Source organism: Panthera onca, chromosome A1 (genome assembly GCF_046562875.1).
Source record: "Panthera onca isolate mPanOnc1 chromosome A1, mPanOnc1 haplotype 2, whole genome shotgun sequence".
Classification (NCBI taxonomy): domain Eukaryota; kingdom Metazoa; phylum Chordata; class Mammalia; order Carnivora; family Felidae; genus Panthera; species Panthera onca.
The window spans coordinates 187856890-187873546 of record NC_138339.1 but is presented as its reverse complement, the minus strand read 5'-3'; the positions used below and the strand labels follow the sequence as shown (position 1 = coordinate 187873546).

The 16657-nt window shown below is 38.8% G+C and overlaps 1 pseudogene; it reads right to left on the bottom strand.

Moving 5' to 3' along the window:
- LOC144614136 (small ribosomal subunit protein eS4-like) overlaps window positions 1-16326 on the bottom strand; it is a 29059-nt pseudogene extending 12733 nt beyond the window's left edge.
- Between the last annotated feature and the right edge of the window lie 331 nt (window positions 16327-16657).

The following is a 16657-nucleotide window of genomic DNA, read 5'->3' as shown; positions in this document are numbered from 1 at the left end:
CTCACTTGAAGTGAAACTGTCTCTTATCTCACTGACCCTACAGAAATTTACTATGTTCCATTTTATTCCTCTCAAGATAGAAAGCATTCTGGTATCAATATATTATAGTATCTGAAATTTTTTTATCTTCTAATATTATAATATTGTAAGCCCCCATTCTTATGTCTCCCCAGCTCTGTGTAAAATGTATCATATATATTTTTTGATTTGGATACGCTTTTAAACCAGATAAATTTCATTGTATACATTAGAGGCAATATACGTTTAACATGGAAAAGAATCACTGATAATAATAGGATACATTAAGTTGGCAACAGTTGACTGTTGCCCTATTGAACTGGGATTAAGCTATCAGACAGTCCTCAAAAGTAAATACCTTGATAGAATGATCACAATGGAATTTAGAAATTAAATACAAAAGACTATGTTAATGTCGTATAAATGGGAACATGAGAAAATATCAAAGTTGAAGTTTTTGTTGGAAGATGAATTTGAAATGATCTCTTATGCATATGCAACTTTTAATACATACTCTCTGAGGTACATTTACACTCACATTTAGAAGTCTAATTAGTAATAAAAAGGAAAGAGTTCGTAATGATAGCACCCTGCTCTTAGGGTCCCTATTATAGATTCTGAAAACAAATTCATTAATATCTTAATATATGTGATGTCATTTTCTACACTTACATTCTTTCAGTCCCAAAGATGTAAGCTTCCCCCCACCCCCTTTTTTTTTCCTTTACATTGAATCTGTAAATTTCAAGCCTGGGGATCTTGTTACTTTCAAAGCCAGACTTTTGACATTTTTTTTCCTGCAAAACAAAAGATTTGGGGGCGGGGGGGGGGGGGCGGATAGCCATCTTGCCCTGAAATATGTGCTTTTTCTAATGTGTGCTGTTTCTTGGAAAGGCTAACAGGCGTTTGGATAGTGAACCATCAAAAAAACACCACTTCTAAGGCTTCTCTTTTAGGCTATTATGGGTAGAATGCCTCTTAACCCTTGAGGCAACTCAACAATTGAGTTAAGGAGATTTTCATGTATCAGTTTTGCCTGTCACATGGTTGACTTAACTTCAGGATATACTTTGCTGCTGAAGGTTCATTTCCCTCCATTTGTTAAGTGGCTAATTATAAAGGTTCACAAAAGAATTGACACAAGGGAAAGAGAGGGGCCTGGCTTCTCTCCGCAGCCCCAAGAGGCCTGTACAAGTGTCATTTGTAAAAACAGAGCACAAATTAAGCAATGGCCATAATAAGCTGCCAGTAGCTGGGGTATAATGAAAGGGGAATTCTTATGTCGATGCAAAGCAGGCACTAAACTGTTAGGGTTTTTGTTTATTTTATTACATTGACAACTAAGCCCAAATATAAGTCATCCTGTTTAAGCTTCTACTGCAAAAATAAAATTTTAAAGCTGAGTTGACCATAACAAGCTAAATAAAAAGACGATTTTAGACCTGCAGCTAGGATTTACAGGTTTATTTTCTCTCTATCATGTATTGAAAGTACTTTTGAATCCCAGTAAAAATTGCTTTTATTTCCTGAATAAACACATATTTTAAATAAAGTTATTAGAAATAATAACCAGAAATAGGAGTGTGACATGACATCTGTATTAAGAAACATTCTCCATCAGATAACAGTCGGCTTTCCTATTTACACCCAATACCACGAATTCTAAATACCAGCCTTTTTAACGTTTGAAAAAGCATAAACAACAAAGAAAACTCCCTTTACTTAGGCATATGAGAGCTAATGAAACAGACTGGAAATTGCTGCATTGTTTCTACCTTTCATCAAAACATCCCTATGCATAGTATTCGCATCATTATGTAAGACATTTGCAAATATGTATAATGCTTTTGCCTATGGGAAAACTCTCCTGCTCTAATGTATTCCTGAAAGATGAATGAACAATTCTTTAGGTATGATAAAAAGATTCAGAGGGCTGGATAGAGCAGTGATATTAAAGCTACAAGCTCATCATTTAATTTTCTTTCTTTTTAATGTCAGCTGCTAACACTGCAGGTCTCTGTTTTACTTAATTTTTTCCCCTGCAAACTCACCACTTCTTTTCCAATTCCTTCTCTGATTCAAGATCAGCAACCCCCAATTTGCTGAAGGCTGCCTGCTTTGATACTTCAGCAGGGATCTTGTGAAGCTAGAAGTATTCTCTGGCTTCAGATCTCTGATCTGGATTTTCGCCTGATTTGGGATTTTCAGGAGCATCTGAAACAATTGTGGAAACTGGGGCATCAGCAGATATCCATCTCATTACCAGCTGAATTTAGTAATCAGACCAGGAGCTGATTCTTAGGGCGTATGGGGGCTCCACTTAGACTGAAATTGTAAAAATGTGAAAAGAATTTTCATCAGATTTTTGAAAGGAGATGGATGGGTAATAATGGTACTAACAGACTGGAGGAAATTAGAACATAAATACCAGCAGAGGTGGAGCCCCAACACAGGAGCACGTGTGAGAGGTTCTGCACTTGGGGACATCAAGTATCTGATGGGTACAAAGCCAAGAAGATATGATTGGGCTAAAGGTCTGTGTACAGTCATTAAATTTCCCAAGAACACTAGAGTTTTATTTTTTGAGAGAAACTGAGCAAAAAGTCTCCATAATTCAGGTACAATAGGCCCAAAAGGGGTTAGGCTCAAGATGTGGGGCTGAAAACAGAGTGATTTGATTAAGAGAAGTAGGTTAGAAGAGTCCTTACCACCAATCAGAAAAAAGAAAAATGGAAGGACTCTTCTTTGGGGAAATTGAACTGACTTTAAAGAGAGCTTTTGATAAAAAAGGTGACTTTGCTTCCTGATGAGTCCGCAGTGAAATCTTTCAGTGGAAAAGTCCCATCCACACATATAGAGCCTCTGATTTGCTCTTAATGCTTCATTCATAAACATTGACAGACAATAAGGGATCATCAGGCATCTTAGTAAAGCCTCCAATATGAGAAAGAGGATAAAAAATAATCATACAAACAAAGGAATCCAGAGCTGATGGACAATTCAGGTTATAGAAGAAAGTTAAAAATAATAGTAATATCCTTAGAGAGTCCAGAAAAGATATTGTGTTCATAAAACAAGAACTGGGTGTTTTGAAAAAGAACAAAGAACAAGAAAGAGCTCTTATAAATGAAGAATAGAGGGGCACCTGGGTTGCTCAGTCAGTTAAGTGACCGACTTAGGCTCAAGTCGTGATCTCACAGTTTGTGGTTCGAGCCCTGCGTTGGGCTCTGTGCTGGACACTTGCTTGGAGCCTGGAGCCTGCTTCCAATTCTATGTCTCCTTCTCTCTCTGCCCCTCCCCTGCTTATGCTCTGTCTCACTCTGTCTCTCAAAAATAAATAAATGTAAAAAAAATTTTTAATAAATGAAGAATAGAAAAGCCAAAATAAAAATGTAATAGAAAGGCTGATGAAGAAAATTCCCCAGAATATATGTCAAAAAGACAAAGAAATGGAAAATGGTAGAATAAAAAAGAAATTAGCCAATCGAGAAGATATAACCTTTATTAAGAACAGGTCTACAGAGAATAGAGAGAATGGAGGAAAGAAAATTATCTAAAAAATAACATAAGAAAAGCATTCAGAACTGAGGGCATTTATCCTCAGGTTATAAGAATATTGTAAGTACTCAGCCCAATAAATGAAAAAACAAAACAAAACAATGACAACAACAACAAAATAAACCAAGTCACGTCAGCATGAATTTTCACAACATTAAGGATAAACACAAAATCTTAAATAGTTCAAGAAATAAAGAAGGAAAGGAAAATAGGACAAATAGATTAAGAAAAATACAAAAGACAAAACAATAGATCACATATAAAAAACACAGAAACAGAATGGCATCAGATTTCTCAAAAACAACATTGAAAACTAGAAGTGGAAAAATTGCTTCCAAAACTCTAAGGCAAATGACTTTAAACCCCAAATTTTACATTCTGAATATTCTTAATTGGCTCTGAGAATAAAATAAATTTATATTTAGAGACCAGGAATCCAAAAATTTTACCTACCATCAGCTGTTTTTAGGAGACTACTGCAAGTTATAATCCAGAAAAAGTAAGAAATGAATCAAGAGAGGAGATCCAGAATATAAACACTCATAATACTAGGGTAAAAAAGTCCTGGTTTGTTTGGAACAGTCTTGGTTAAGTCCAATTGTTTTGGCATAATTATTAATAGCACTCCTTTTATTCTTAAAGGTGTCCTAGCTATTTCTAAAGGGTGGATATCTCTATTCATATTTCATGACATTGAAGACTTTTAACCAAAATTTCTCCATTTTGGTTCAATGTCAAAAACCATGATGAAATCAGTGGATTAATTTATATACAATCTGAGAAATAGATCAGAAAATATACATGATTATCTTGAAGCTATGAAATAATTATGAGCAAACCTTTCATTAACAGGTGCAACTTTCTTCCAGGTAAAGTTAGTAATTAAACAAAAGCAGAATATATATATAAATAAGGTTCCAACACTCATAAATTTCATTCAGATGTTTTACTCATTTTTGCTACTCATATAGGTCAATAGAAAATGCTTAACAAAGGTTGCTTTCATCATAAAAGGCATCTGTAAGGATGACCATGAGATGCTAGTGTATGGATCCCATTGACGTAATCTCAGTTTCTTTGATTCACCATCAGTTGTCTTTATAGTTGAAATATGGATCTCGGGTGCCTGGGTGGCTCAGTCAGTTAAACGTCTGACTTTTGATGTCGGCTCAGGTTGTGATCTCCTGGTCATAACATTGAGCCCCTCGTCAGGCTCTGTGCTGATTGGAGCCTGCTTGGGGTTTTCTTTCTTCCCCTCCTGTCCCTCCCCCGCTCGTGCCAGCACTTTCTCTCTCTCAAAATAAATGAACAAACATTCAAAAACCAATATGGATCTCTTTATTTTGAGCCTAAAAATGAAAATGTCTAAAGTGTATATACATTTTTTTATTATCTGAACATAAAAATTAACTAGTTCACAGATTGCCAAACACGGGGCACTAAGTGCTACCCACACACACCTAGAGATGGTTAAATTCTCGGGCTTCAGAAGGGCCAAAGCTCTGACTAGCTGTGTGGCTTTGGGGACAGTTACACAATCCCTCTATGCCTTAGTTTCCTCACCTATAAAATGTCCAACACCTCACAATTTGGTGTGCTTCGGATCAAATACCGTTTTATGTTTTGTTATAGGGATGTTTCCCAAATATTGTTGCATTCATTACTAAGTCTTTGTCAGAGTTGTCTTAACAATGTTGGTAAGTTAGGTCTTCTTTCCCCCAAAACATTGGAGAAAGCTATACTATGTAGCTTAAAATATGAGTGCATAGTGCACCATTATCCTACTCAACAGAAATGAATATAGAAGGGAAGATACTCACCTATGTGACTGTCACCCACAACTCCCTTTTCTTTTTCACCTGGAAGTATGAACAGGAAACCATGAACAGCTGGCCAAAGAGTTCACTAGGCTGCTTAGAGAAGTCATGGATGGAGTCCGGGTCTTTTTCTATGGATACAGTTAAGTACAGCACCCAAGAAGCCAAGAAGATAGAAAACATGAGAAATATCTTACCTGGCACACCATGATTCTAGCTGGTACCTGTTGTTCCTGAAGCCATGACAACGTGAGCCAGATAATAGGTGAAAGCTGGCAAGTTTCTTAATAAAAATGAAATGATAACTCACTTTCTAAATACTTATCAGTGTCTTCAAAACGTATAAGCTGTCTGATAATTTAAGCATAATTGTGTTGACATCATTTCTTCTAAGATTTGAGGATAAAAATATATGGTGTGTTGTTTTCTTTTTTTTTCTTTCTTTCTTTTTATATACATGAAGCAAGTGATGAGTAAAGAATTGAAGTTTTCTGGTGAATGAAACAGCCAGACCACTTTTCATGACAAAGTTGGTAATTAGAAGGCCAATTTAATGGTGAATCAGGCAGAAATATTCAAACCATGACAAATGACTTTAATAATGCAGCTTGCAATGCTTGAACAGAAATAAATTTCACTTCCTCAAACTCTCGCCTTTTCTGCCTGCCTGGAAGATAGAACTGTCCAGGAGGTATTTTGTACCCTTTATTCAGTAAAGCTTTTACTAGATTTTAAGCGACCAAATAGCTTGCAAATGCAAAACATCATTCAACTTCTTATGATTTTTTTTTTCCTGAAGGTAGACCGTGTTCAGAATTCTGAGTAAGTCAAGATTTATTTTTCTTCTGTTCTGCTTAGCCCTGCAATAGTGTTTTATTGTTGCCGCTCTGACTTGAGGTATTAAAGGGAGCTACATTGGCCTCAAAATTGAAAGCTAATTTTGGTGTTTGTCATAAGTTTGTTAAGACCACATGCATTCCACAGTTTGAAAAATTTCATTATTCTGTCCATGCTGGGGCTTCGTAATTGGATAGTAAGGATGTTCAAAGACTAATTTAGTGAATTGCACAATATTTTAAATGGAATTATGCAGGTTTATGGGTCCTCGGGGGATTCAGCTAGGAGCCTCTCGAGAAAATCTGTTTATCAGTAAATGATATTAGCAGCTTTCACCTAGCTTTTGTCTTCATTAAATTGCTGCTCTCCCAATTGAGGGTCACATCTGAGGCCTGCTTTGATAATTTGTCATTATTGTCTTGTTTATTGGAGCATAAAGTTGATACAGGCCAGGCTGTGCTGTTTATATACAATGTGCAAAGAAGTTTCTATTAACAATTTCACCAGTGCTAAATCAAAGTGGAATTTTTCAGGGTTCAAGAAAGGGGATCATTTGTAGCATTCTAATTTCCTCTAAAACTCTCTGAGTACATGCCATGCCCCCTTCTCTAATATGTATAACACATAATGGCTTGGCTAGAGCCAATCCTCTGCGGACTTTGTAAAAAATTCATTCTTATCTTTAAAAATAAGTGTTGAAAGTTGAAAGTCTTTCTATAGTATTGAGCCATCCTGCAAAACCCAATCCATGCCACAGACATCTCTTAAAGTATGGCATTCTCACATAGTGACCATTAACTATTTATCTTAATAGACTTGTGGTTATATGGAGATATTAAAATTGGTAAGAAACATGATGAAGAACTTTCGAGTTCTAAATCCGGCAATAGAAGGGGCAATCCTGGAGAGCTTGTTCGGGGCATATTTGAACGTATCACTGAGTACGTCTAAAATCAGTTGGCTGCTGATTATGCTTTCTGCCATGAGGTATTCTTTGCCAGTGATGATATGGGATCTGGAACTGGGGAACAGGGCAAATAGACTCCATTTTCAACCAGGTCTGTGACTCAAGACATTTTTTTCCCTGGGAGATTTGCATATTTCATGACTGGCTCTGCTTCTTCTCAGCAAAATCATTTGGGGGACCTTGGTCTTCCCTATGTATATGATCTGGGGTTGTTCTGTCCACTGGTGGGTTCAGACACATCTCCCTCTCCCCCGACCATCTCCCATTCCTCCAGCCTCTATTCTCAGTCCCTATGCCCCCAGCAGCAATACTATTTATGTCTCTACAAGAGACTAGGCCCAGCAGGAAGGAGAACGGAAGTTTAGTGGCCAGTGTGCACCATACTTTTGTGGCTCAGCCGGCGAGAAAGGAATTCCCAGTCCCCTGCAACACGAAGGGCAAATTCTCTGTTGGAGTTCACACAGGTTAGCAGCAGATCCCACGGTTTGATCATACACATCCAGCGTCCCCATTGCCTGAACCACCTTTGGCCCTGCTCTCCCTGGGAGGGAGGTTCAGAAGGCCAGTGCTCATTCAGGGACCTAACTATATTTTAACACAAAGTGCGCAGGGGTTTTGGGGATGGAAGGAAGGAAAAGACCAACCCTTCAAGGGTAAGGACAAGTAGAAATAGTAAGTTCCACCCTCTTAAGGGCTCAGAATGATTGCTTAGGCCTTCCTTATGTAAGTTCTCAGGCCAGGAGCCTAGCCAACCTCATTTTTATATACTATTACCTAGCACATCCACAGCTTTCAAAGATTTATGGTTATTATCGCCATCCACTCACCCACATAATCACCAGCCTTTCACTTTAAAATGGTTAAAAATTGTTTCATGGATTGCAGATCATTAATGTAAATTAGACTATTTCTATATTTGATTTCTTAATTTTTAACAGGAAAAGAACAGCTCTCACACATACACTCTTTTTTTTTCACTTGAAAAGTTTAAATGGCTCTCCAGACACCTCTTTCAATAACTCTTACCCTCCAAAGCTAGGCTGCCTTTTAATTTCACTTTAAAATAGCTACATTGGGACCATAATATGATTAGAACTAATGAATATTGTGGAGAGAAGCAAGAAAAATTTTATTTAAAATCTTTAAAAAGTATAAATACTTCATGTGAGTAAGGACCTGTGGTTTATCCCGGCTCGGTCAAGGACTCAATTTTGATTCTCTGGAACAGTCATCGGAGCTCATCAGGTTTCACCTTGTTCATCCTCCAAAGGATCATGACTCCAAAGCTTCCTCACTGGATGGTAGGAAGCAATTGTGTTAAAATAAGTTAACATCTCATAATAATAATGATAATAGTAAAATTGTCTAAGTGAAAAGGCAATAGAAACTACTTATATAGTGGATCTAATAAAACCTTGCTCATTTTCCCTTTAAGGAGCTCTGGACACAGAGAGCATTAGCAGGATGCTACCAAATAGACATTGTATAAAATTGCCAACTTGTTAACGAATGTTCTAATTTTACCTAAAAAGTTCATTCTTTGGAAGGAATTCTGTAGTCTTGACTAGTTTCTTTCCTTTACACTGATTTCTCAAGCTTAACAAGCAGGCATCTGGAATTTGCTTAGTAGTCTCTGAAATTTAAGACTTGGATGTCAAAATCTGCACTGCTTAAGGAAGTCGAAATGAACTGTTGTTGCCAAAACATAGTTCCACCTTCCTGAGACCTTTGCAACCCTTAGCCACTCCTCCATCCATTGTAACTTTCCCACCGTGCAGGTTTTTTCTTAAGGCTTGGGCACTGTTGCCACTCTATTGTGCCATTGTTACGAGACAAGAGGCACTTAAAAATTTTTTCTTAATATTTATTTATTCTTGGGAGACGGGGGGGGGGGGGGGGGAAGCAGAGAGAGAGAGAGGGAGACAGAATCCGAAGCAGGCCCCTAAGTGGGGCTCGAACTCGCTGACCGCAAGATCATGACCCCAGCCGAAGTCGGATATTTAACCAACTGAGCCACCCAGGCGAGAGGCACTTTTTCATCACCTAAGCAGCTTGAGTCTGATTTCTCCATAGAACACTTTAAGAACGCTTGGTGACTTATTTTGGACAGAGGCAGCTAAAACTGTATTCATCAAAGCAGCAAGGTTAGTCCCACCTGCAGAGTTTGGAGACACAGCAGCGTGGAAGAACCCTGAACACTGCCGTTAGCCAAGGACCCGAGGCTACTTTCGATTCTGCAACCTGGGGCAAGTGTCCTCAAGACTTGGCTTAGTCCCCTCTGCTGAGGAGTGATGGCAGGGAGAAGAGGCTTTGGCCTACTGAGTACTCATGACAGCCTGTGGACCACCTCAGGGGTTCAGAGAGAAGAGCTGGTATTTTCCCCATTGTTCAGACCGGGCAGATGTGCTCGGCTCCGTCACAGTCCAGGGATCAAAGCTGGGATTCCAGCGCAATGGCCGGAAGCACACAACTTTGTAGGAATACTGTAGCCTCGAGAGAAGACTAGAAGTAGGCTTGTCAGCAGAAACAAACGAATCTATGTTCATTTTTCTTCTTCTAGCTTCGGTATTCTTATTTTCTGCTTAGGCTTGAGCTTATTTAATTCTGCTATGGAATTTTAAAAGCTAGGCATTTCTCTGGCAGTTCTCATATTTGGTGAGAAATGATGAATATACAGAATGCTTTTGGCTTTAAAAGCATTAGCTATTTGGAAGTGGCAGTATATATTGATAGATAGAATCCCAAACTGGGGCCAAAGAAGATCTAAAAGTTCTATTCCTTGACCCATAAAACCGAAAACTAGTTCCTACCTTATTCTCTCAAGGCTCATTGCAACTGAAGGACTTATCCGTCGCTGTATTGAACAGCAAACAAAAAAAAGTTTTGGAGAAAAGAGGTTTATGTTCAGCTTCTAAGCAAAAATAAAACAACACTATAATTTGATTTAGTTATCAAATTCAGAAATATAGACATTTCTACTTCAATGCAAGTAAGCACAACTTTGAAGAATTACTTGCCCATCGATATGATCATGTTCTGAAATGGAATTTACTTAATTTAGGAAAGAAATTTTTGCAGACACTGTTTTATGTATGTTTCTTTGTTGTGAATATGTATCAGCTTGATTTTTCAGGAAATTGACCATTGAAACATTTCTTTCCAAGTAAGTGCTTGTAAGCCCTAGAATATGGGGTCTTTATTCCCTGAAGAAGCAGAAAATGCCTCAATGAATTCTTCCCTTACCCTTTGAATCAGCTTGCACTTTAAAATGTTGTGCTTTTTTATTTTAGTTGGGAATCTATTTATATTCTTGTTAATGGGAAGATATTAGGGACTTTTGTTACAAACGCACCAGTGCTGTGTGTTAAGGGCTGGAAGCAGGGGCAGGGAGATAAAGGGAAGATGAGAAACAGAAAACACGGACAAAAAGAGCCAAGAATTATAAGATGGCTGATAATGTTACAGAAAGTTCAAAAAAATAAGGAAAATAATAGATGGATAAGTAAATAACGACATAGGTTCTATTGTTCTATTGAGCATTTTGATTATGTGGCTTTTTAAGTTACTTATGTTAGCCTAAAAATGATAAGGAACTACAGTTCATATGCATTTTTTTCTATACCCAGATAAACCATATTCATGAGAATTCTGATTGGCCATGAATATATCTGGTCCTAGAACAAGAGGAAGTCTTGTTAAGCATTCCCCAGAGAGAAGAGGTCTTCCCAGGGCTACTAATGCTCTCTCCTGCAGGGTAAAGTGCCTTCTCAACTGGATGCCCACGCAATGACATTGCTTCCCTGGTGAGTTTCCCCTCTATGACAGCTCGCAACTCCTGAGAACTGCTTTGTTACAAGACCGTCATGCTTCCCCCCAATTTTCACAGTTGTGGGGGCATTTCTTAAAATCATGTTATCCCTGAAAACCGACCAAGCAATCTGTGGGAGAGAAGGGCAAAGGGAGGTAGGCATGCCTTTTCCCTCCCTTGAATTTCTCTACACTTGTCTGGGACTTTTCCAAAACTACCCCATGGTGGCAGTTCACCCTAAAGTTTTACTTTTGTGTATTGCTGCCATCCAAATTATATTTATATTTTTATAGTCAGTTCCCTGTGCTAGGCATGGCTGATATTTTTCAGGACAGCGTGTATTTGAAATTGGACAAATTAAATGTTTGGCCAAGTTATGCTCCATGGAAACACCACTCCCATGAAATGCACCTGGAACAAAAGAAATATTTGGACATATAATTTTAATAAATGCTGCATACTATCTATCCCTCTTGGTTAGCTGCAATGCATATTAGTATATCAAAGCTCTGAGAAGTCCTGTGGAAACGATACATTTCACTGCATTTAACCCAGTTCCCAATGAACTTAACATCCCTTTTTGGAGTAGCACCTGTGTATGTGCTATATAATTGGTTTGGAGAGGTATACTATTCAGCAAAGAACAGCTGAGGTACTCCAGACATGAAAAGAACTAACAGTTAATGAAATAGGACCAAGATCAAACAGGGATGATAAGAAGTATGATCAATCCATTTTTTTTTTTTAATGTTTATTTATTTTTGAAAGACAGAGCACGAGCTGGGGAGGGGCAGAGAGAGAGGAAGACACAGAATCTGAAGTAGGCCCCAGGTTCCAAGCTGTCAGCACAGAGCCCGACACAGGGCTCGAACTCATGAACCATGAGATCATGACATGAGCCGAAGTCCAATGCTTAACCAACTGAGCCACCCAGGCGCCTCTGATGATTCCATTTTCTAATCCCACTTAATAGCCTGCTCCCTATCTATTCAGAGTTGGCCAACAGAAGAAGTTGATATCCCTAGCATTGTTGCCTAGAAACACTGGCACAAAATTAGCAACCAAAATTAAACTTAAATATGCTTTTGAACTGTCTGCCTGTGTAAGCCGAAACACCACTAGAATTTGCTTCAATTACTTAACCCTTAGATCAGCCAGTAGAATTTATTATATCATCATTTTTAACACCCAAATTACTATTCATATTTTTAAAGCCGGTGATGAAAGATGTTTCTGAAGCTGTGAGGTTGATTCGTCACACAGTGTATCCCAAATTGACCTTCATCTTAGGGTTCATACTCCATGCTTCAGTTTCTTCAAAGAACACAATTATAAAAGTGCAACCCCCAAATCAATGAGATGACATATTAGTTAAAAATATTCAAATCTTTCTGACAAGGGAGACTCTTCTGGCAGCTGTTTTCTAAATAGTACGGAGAAATTATCATAATAGTTATACCTTCCATACACCGCACCCCCAGCAAGTTGGAGAGGTTGCCACAAACGTAGATACATTTAGTCCTGCATTACAGTTGAAGACCTGACCATGCAATGACTTTATACACTGTGAGACTGAATTTTCTTTCTTTTTACAAGCTACCTTGCCTAGTGAAATTGGACAATTTATCACACAATTGCCTGCAGCAAATTTAGTATATGCAAGTGATTAGTTTGTCTCTTCCCCAAGCAGCTTTGATGCAGTTGGGTAAGAGTGGCAGCAGAAACAGAAGGTCACTTATAACACACATTCTCTAGGGAACCACTAATGGGCTATTGACCCTTTCCCACATCAGGTCGATGTGTCATATTTGATTCTGGTTCCTTGAGATATAATTTCCAAGTGGTGATGGTTCAAAGTCCACACAAGATGGGTTGTCATATCAAGTTTTAAGCATGGCATTATTCACGCCCACGAAAGGCAGGTGCCAGCTGATTGGATTGGAGATAATTTTACCATTTCCATCTAGCCCAAGGCAAAGCAAAAATACACTATTGACAACATTGGTTAAGTTTAAATAACCACGTATGAATTATATTTTCATTCTTGGGTTACCTGGGTGGCTCAGTCAGTTGAGCATCCAACTCTTGCTTTCAGCTCAGGTCATGATCTCACAGTTCATGGGTTCAAGCCCCATGTCAGACTCTGTGCTAATAGTGAAGAGCCTGCTTGGGATTCTCTCTCTCTCCCTCTCTCTCTGCCCCTCCCCTGCTCATGCTTTCTCTCTCTCAAAACATATAAATAAACTAAAAAAGAATCACTCTTGTACTTAACATCTTTCCCCCCCTCTCCCTTTAGCCTATTTCCATGAGGTTTGGGAAAGCAAGTCAACATTTTTGGTAAGGTGTGTCACTGGTCTATTATTTATTTATTTCTAACGTTTATTTATTATTTATAGACAGAGACAGAGCATGAGCATGGGAGGGACAGAGAGAGAGGAAGACACAAAATCCGAAGCAGGCTCCAGGCTCTGAGCTGTCAGCACAGAGCCCTACATGGAGCTCGAACTCACAAACCGCGAGATCATGACCTGAGCTGAAGTCTGATGCTTAACTGACTGAGCCCCCCAGGGGCCCCACTGGTCTATTATTTAAAGAAAATTTAATGAGTCCCTTTTTTTTTGGCAACTAATGGATTTTATTGCACTGCCATGAAAAAAAAAATTTTCTGTGAAGGATTTAAAACTATTTCAGATAAAATATTAGGTTCAGTCAACAATCCCTAATGTAAGAGAATTGGTGCAGACAATCAGAAAGGTCAAATGGACAAGTGAGCCTTACTTTTTAAATTTAAAATGTGACTTTTTTTTTAATCCAGAATAGAATTACCTCTATGCATTCCAAGATCACATATTAAAGTTGATAGGTGTTTGAACAGCATAGTCAAACCAACACGTTATCTATGTACGTCGTTTTTCTCCAACCGTAGAGAAGAGACCAAAGAACACTCAGAGGTGGGAGGAAGCCAGCATGGTGATGAAATGCTTTTCTTAGCTCAACGGTACGTTGGCAACTAAAGAACTGTTGTTGGGGAAGAGTGGGGGCTTTTTGAGGTGGAATAGTAGAGGTGGGTGAAAAGAAAGAGCTGGAGAACTACAGACGACAACACAGTGGGTGGAAGGAAGGTCCTCTCTGTCCAAAAAGGGTGCAGTTTTTCCTTGATCCCCACCCTGTGCTGCATGTGGAAGCAGATTTCTCTCCCGCTCACCTTGTATATCTTACAGCCTAGACTCCGGACGCACAGGCAGGAGGGTGTGGACGTGGGAAAACAGCAACAGGAGGTGGAAATTGAAAGTTTCCTTGAATTTTCAAGACCTCAGGCCCCGGTAGTAGATTTAGAAAGCAGGTATATAACAAGCTTTCAATTTCTGGTGGCAGTAAACTTAGTTTGAAATCATCGATTTAGAAAGAGGGAGGTTTGAGCTCTCTAAGACCCACTAAATTACTGAGCCAGGCCAATTTATGATCTTCCGTGTGTTGCTGCAAAGAAAATTTTCCCTGCAGGTAAACTGTCTATCTGGAGCCAGAGTTATTAGAAGCAATTTTATGAGTGGGATCATTAATTATGACCTATGAAATTTTAATAAGTACCTTCTTCGGATCTTCTGTAGGAGCTGAGATCAAAGTGGCTCCAAACCATTGACACAAACTTGGTCATCAGGAAGTCTGGCAAGCTTGCAAGGATTTGGGATCTCTATGCATTCTTCTATTTTCTTTGCTGAGGTTTTGTTAAAGGCATATATACATACATATGGATGTGCACACACACACACATGCGCGTGCACACACACACACACAAAACCCACATACACATGCATATATTGCAGCTTCAACAGATTTTTATTTACTTAATCCTGGTGGTCATAACTGACTTCATTCTTAAAATGTATTTGTATTTCTTAAGTACTACTTTTCTTTTTTAACTATAACTAAGAGAATCTATGGTGTGGTTGGAACATAAATGAACGTGAAGTAACGTACATTTATCCCCGGTCTGTCATATAACAGAAATATTCCCTTGGGCAACTGACTTAACTGAACTGGGCTTCTGTGTCTTACTCGTGTGAACCACTCGTGTGGCATGAGAGCTAATGGGAAAACAGTGCTACATGTTTATTAATATGTTTGTCTTTCAAATCTAAAATTCAATGGATACATGTTTCTCTAGATTCCAGTAAAATGAGGGCAATAACAGTACCTGCTTTAACCTTCACCTGCTGTGAAGACAGAAAGAAGATAATCCTTGTAAGGCACCTCAAGGGGTATCTAGCACACAGCACACATCCCACGGGTGTTCATTCTTCTCTTATTATCTTTATTATCTCTGCTACATGGGAGGGAACAAAGGCATTTTAAAGAATATCTGGTTCAAAAAAAGCTCTGAAAAGTGGAATAAGTGAAATTAAAGATCCATCATCTGGGGCATTGGGTGTTCCTAAAGCTGTTTAGTGACTGATATATGCTGTAGGTGTTATAAGTGTGTAATATCTTCCTCCCATTTCTCCAAAATTAATATTTTTTGTTGCACACATGGATAATGAAAACCCTCAATTAAAGAGTAAGGAGAGGGAAGGAAAAGAAAGAAAAGAGAAAAGAACAGAGAAGAGAAGAGAAAAGAAAAAAGAAAAGAAAAGGAAAGAAAGGAAAGGAAAGGAAAGGAAAGGGAAAGGAAAGGGAAGGAAAGGAAAGGAAAGAAAAGAAAAAAGAAGAGAAGAGAAGAGAAGAGAAGAAAAGAAAAAAGAAAAGAAAAGAAAAGAAAAGAGGTGCTCCTGGAAGCTTCTCTTAGAGCCCTACTAAAATTGACTATAGGATATAAGGTCTTAGTAGAGAAATCAAAATCATGGGACTCACCTGGCTAGTTCTCTATGAGACAAGGCTGGTCAGATCAACAGTCCAACAGATCACTTTCTTCTATATATGATAGAAGTAAGCAGAAATGATTTTGCTGTTTATGTCATTCCTGAGTCTAGCTTAGAAAATTGTACATTTCCTGCTATGTATCTGGAAAAAGTTTTATATGCTGAACTTTTGCTAAAGTTACAAGTTACTATCAAAACCAGTTGGCTGTCTGGTTAAAATTATTTTAGTTTTTTAATGAATAGCTTACCGGTCAAAGCATTATTTTGTAATTAGCTCTCATGTCTCAGCAGTATGTCCAATGGATGACTAGTATATCCTGTTAGGCTGGGCTTTCCTTGGCAGACTAGCTCAAATTCTAGCTGTACCCGTGCCATCATGTTCAATCCTGTCTTCTCTAGACCTTTCTGCTGCAATTGCCAATGACCTCCATCTGCAGGATAGAGTCCCTTGAGTTCCACAGTCATCCTGATCTGGTCAGAAGGTCAGCGCCAGTCTTCAGCCCACAATGGCAAGGTAGGGGTCCTGCTGACCTAAACCTCATCTCTGTTATTCCTTCCCTGCTTCCCTCACCCTTGGCCTAGACTGCAGACTGGATTTCTGCCTTCATTTCCCTCCAATCCTCCAGGTGCAGCTGGAACTGGAACTCTGTTCTATTCCCTGAGCTGCATGGATGAATCTCGTATCCCGGCCAGGAACTGAGCTGATGCTGAGCGGACACAGCAGCCACCTGGCAGCCTTTGGTACCAGCTGCTCCTTGATGGCACGTGCCTTATCCAGGTATTCATGTCTGGACTT